The sequence below is a fragment of the Camelus dromedarius genome, chromosome 20, assembly GCF_036321535.1.
Source record: "Camelus dromedarius isolate mCamDro1 chromosome 20, mCamDro1.pat, whole genome shotgun sequence".
Taxonomy (NCBI): domain Eukaryota; kingdom Metazoa; phylum Chordata; class Mammalia; order Artiodactyla; family Camelidae; genus Camelus; species Camelus dromedarius.
The window spans coordinates 35,241,601-35,246,247 of record NC_087455.1 but is presented as its reverse complement, the minus strand read 5'-3'; the positions used below and the strand labels follow the sequence as shown (position 1 = coordinate 35,246,247).

The 4,647-nt window shown below is 43.9% G+C and overlaps 1 non-coding gene across 1 annotated transcript; it reads right to left on the bottom strand.

Annotated features, from left to right (window-relative positions):
- Positions 1-634: 634 nt before the first annotated feature.
- Positions 635-740, bottom strand: LOC116149043 (U6 spliceosomal RNA). Its single transcript, XR_004132679.1, has one exon. It is a non-coding gene; the product is annotated as a U6 spliceosomal RNA (small nuclear RNA).
- Between the last annotated feature and the right edge of the window lie 3,907 nt (positions 741-4,647).

Here is a 4,647-nt window from a genome sequence, read left to right as displayed (position 1 = left end):
CATTCTAGTATAAAAAAAGGCCTCAGCCAAGCAGCTCATCCTAATTTCTTCTCGAAAGCTCACGTGGCACCTTTTAAGCTAGGATAGAGCCAGTTGGATAAGATTCTTTTTACTGTAATTTTACGAATTATTTTATATATATATATATATATATATATATATATATATATATATATATATTTGTATTTGGAGATCTTTTTACTATAATTTTACTATATATATATGTGTGTGTGTGTGTGTATATATATATATATATATATTACTATAAATTTACAAGTTATATATGTATATATTTGGACCAAACCAGGTTTTAGATGTGAAACACGCTGGTAAAAGGACACAATAAGATACTCTTTATTTTTTAATTTTTTTTAATTGTATGATTCAATTTTTTTACTTAAAAAATTTTTTACTTATTAGATTACTGGTTTATTATAAAAAGATATATTTTGGGGAACAGCTACTTGGCAGATATGCACAGGACAAGGTATATGGAAAGCGACCCCAAGGCTCCCAGCCCCTTCTGAGCGCCCAATCTCCCAGCATCAGTGGGTGTTCCCCAACCTGGAAGCTCTACGAATCCTGTCTGTTTGGATTTTTATCGAGGCTTCATTACATAGGCATCATTGATTAAAAAAATACGGAACGCTTCACAAATTTGAGTGTCACCTTGTGTGGGGGCCACGCTAATCGTCTCTGTCTCACTCCAATTTTAGTGTACGTGCTGCTGAAGCGAGCACAGTGAGACGCGCTTTAAGTCACTATGTGGACAGTGGTTCCTTCTCAGTCACTCTTCTTGCGCCTGAAATTCTAAGATGTAGGGTTGTATCTATTTGCTCCCTTTCTGTTGCCTTGCCCGAGACCATGCCCCTCCCCAGGGCAGCCAGCTTCTGGCGCTGTTTGGGTTCACAGAGACCCAGCCCCCTCGCCTCCATTTGGGACAACTCAGAAGGGTACCACAGGGGTCAGCTGAGGGCTCTGTGGTGACTGCGTCACGGTCAACTTCTCCGTCTGCCCCTCCTGCTTCCTCTACTCCCGCACGGGGATGGCCCCCTGAGCACCGCCCAGGCTCCATCTCACAGTTTGTTTCCCCAGGACCCAACCTGCGACAGAGGGTTCCAGGAAACTTGCCGTTGGAGAGAGACCAGCAGGACTCCAGAGACGAAAAAGAGAGGAATCTGGGGAGTAATGGCTACCCAGCGTGCTGCAGGGGAGGGCCCCTGGTCATGACCGAAAACTTCATGGAGGAATTGGAGGTGGGCCAAGAGAAGAGGATGGAGAACGAAATTTGAGGTGGGCTGGCGTGAGTGTGGAAGATCCCAGAATCAAAAAAGCCCACAAAAAAATCACACGTCTCCAGGGGAAATGCAAAGACCTGCACGGCCACCTGGGTGTGATGACGTGCCAGCCCAGCGTGGGTTCTGCTAACACTTCTTAGACATGAGTTTTCTTCTTTAGAATTTTGCCCTTGATTCTATAGCAGAAATCAAAGAGAAGATGGAATTCATGTGACATAAGTCCTCTCTACCAGCTTTTTGCCCCTGGGGCAAAGCAACTCCACCACCACACTGAGTGTCCTCTTCTTCGGACGGGAAACGAAGGCTGTTTGCTTCCGTCTCGACAGCTCATCAAGCCCCGCTTGTTATTCTAAACTTTTACGTTCTAGCAAAGGCTTATGAGGAGTTTATAAACTCTGCAAACTCTAGCTTACCACTTAAAGGGCATCAATGTGCGGTGCCACCAATTCTGTGCCATTTTCGAAAGGGCAGATTTTATACTTTACTGTAAAAATACCCACCAGGTGTGCTGTACGCAGGAGCGTTTGAGAGTTTCCTGGCCGGGCCTTCATAATTGGGGGTTTATTGAGCATTTTATTATTTCTAGCTAATATGAGACTTATGTTTCTGGTGGCACTTAGAGGCATAGTGGGGTGAGTTTAATAAAAGCAGGTGACTTCCCTGCAGAAGCTGCTGATCAGGGCTCACCTGGCCCTTCTAGGGTCCCTCCTGTAAATGACTTGAATGAAGGTTTTTGTTTCCCCCTCAGCAGGAGGTGGAGCATGCTTGCTTCCCTCTCCTCACCCCATCGTAAGGGCTTTTAAGTTATTAAGCAATCATCAATGTGTGCATTATTCAATAGCTGTGACAGATCATTCTCCCATCAATTAACACCACTAGAGTTCATATTGGAAACCACTCTGGGTAAGAGAGGGTGAAAAAGGAGTCTGCTCAGAACCACTGTTGTCTGTGTTGGAGGGGTGTAAGATCGCAGCCACCATACGGGCCACCTCCCCTGACACCCTCCACTGTCCACGGTGGGGCAGCTGGGGATCTACCTCAGTTCTGAGGCCTGGAGAGGTTTCAGCTGCCTGATGCTCTAACTTGGGCACTTCCCGCCTGGACCTGGTCTCTATGGGCGCCTTCCCCCAGCCACAGGCAGAGAAGAGAGTAGAAGATACAACTGGTCACCAGAAGCAAGTCCTCAGCTGCTGAGATATGGGAGAACATGTGTATCAGCTTGTGAGAGCTGCTGTAACAAAGTGCCAGCAACTGGGTGGCTCGGAACACCAGCAATGTATTACCTCAGAGTTCTGAAGCCCAGAAATCTGAAATCAAGATGTTGGCAAGGCCGTGCTCTCTCCGAAGGAGGGAGGGAAGGGTCTGTTCCAGGCCTCCCTCCTGGCAGACGGTTTGTAGCTCTGACTTGGAAATGACCATCTTCCTCCTGTGTCTCTTCCCATGGTCTTCCCTCCCTCTGTGTCCAAATTCCTCCTTTGAATAAGTTACATTAGATTAGGACCCTCACTAATTACATCAGTTGAACTTGTCCAAAAAAGGTCTGAGGTATAGGGGTTCAGGATGTCAGCATATCCTTCTGAGGGGAGCACAGTTCAGCCCATAACAGCATACAAACATCCTGGTTCTGATAACTGGGTGGTTCGCTTTCCATGGAGGAAACCCTTTCCCTATTGAGATAAATCAAGAGAATCTTCAAAGACTGCCTGGCAGAGTGGTTGGCTAAGTGCCAAGCATACAGCCCTTGGCACCAGACAGAACTCTGTAAATCACAATTTTGCCAGTTCCCCGTGAGGCCGCCTCATTAGGTATTAAGGTCTAGACACATGTCCTAGGTTCAGTAAGCACATTAGCTGTCTTCAAATGTCAGGGTTTCTCCTTCCCTTTAGAAAGAAAAATCTCCTAGGATTACAGCCTGTACCTATTACTTTTAAAGGACTGTCTAATATCCAAAAGAGCTATCAAGGCAGATGTGCTGACTGCCTACATGTAGACAATGACAAGCAAATTGCACAGATTTGGATCTTACCTTCGGGCCAGTCTAGAAATCTGTTTTTTCCTAAGTTCTTCCAAGATTGTATTTTCCAAAGAGAGATAGGTCTTTCTCTCTTCCTTTAAAAAAAAAAAAAAAGTCACTGTCTGAGTCAATAGATTCTGTGGGTCACAGAAGCAAATTACAAAGCTAATACAATAGATTGGAGAAATTGCTAATGCAATCAGATTTTGAACAAGCTTTGGAAACGCTTCCTGTTCCACAGCACCAAGGGTATTTTTCTAAACTGTTCATTGCTTTCAACAACCCCATTATAAAACCAACTAAAAGTGAGAAAAAGCAAATTCAGCAGCAACCTCTCTTGTCAGGACAAAGAAACCTTCCTCTCCAGGAAGCTGTTTTCAGAGAAATATTCAGTACCAAAACATTCCTATTTGAATTTTGCTACTTACTCATAGACGTCTTAGAAAGAAGGACTTTGTGGAAGAAATTGCGGGTGGAGGGGAGATTGGAAGTTAGGAAAGAAACACCTTGAAAACTTTTATTGCTTTCTACCTAGAGAAACAGAAAAGATTTCTGGACCTTTCATTGTAAAAAATGAAAACTATGAGATCCCACACCTCTGCCTCTTAATATAATATTTGCGCCTCTTACAATAAAACATTGCAGACTTGACCGGCTCGACCAGTTGCCGTATGGAAGTCCCGGAGGCCTCGCCTAGCCCGCAGTAAATGCTCGGTTAGTGTCAGCTTTCTATCATGTTGTATGTAAAGTGACCCGTGTGTCCGAGTTGCCCTGAAAGTGCCAGTTTACACTTGTTGCCTCAGCAAAAAAATACTCATAATGAATGCTTTCACCCTCAAAAATGATCCAGTTTGAACAATAAAGTAGATTGTCCTCCCTGTTTGATAAGCACCCCCGGGGAAAGTCTGTGAATGTCCCACCATTTATTTTATTTTGGGAGAGGACACCTGAAATTGCCTTTAGGATTTTATTTTTTTTAATATTAGACCGAAGTATTTTTTCCTTATGTGATGTTAGATGTGTATGTTTAAGGTTTTTAAATAAATTAACTTCTGAGCAGTTCTCTCAATCTGCAAGTTATGTATTGTCCATCTTGTGCAGAATAGCTTTATATCCAATGCCGGTCAGTATTCAGAAGCTGGACTTGAAAATGCTCATCTGATTTAAAAAGATATTCTTCCTATGCTCACTGAGTTACTTTTACAGGTCTTTTACATTTAGAAATACAAAGACTTTCAATTGGTGTGAAAATGAGGCAGATGTCCAGACTGTGGAAGACACCAGGCGGGGCATTTGGAGACTTGGATTCTCTGCCCGGCTGCTAATTAGCCGTGC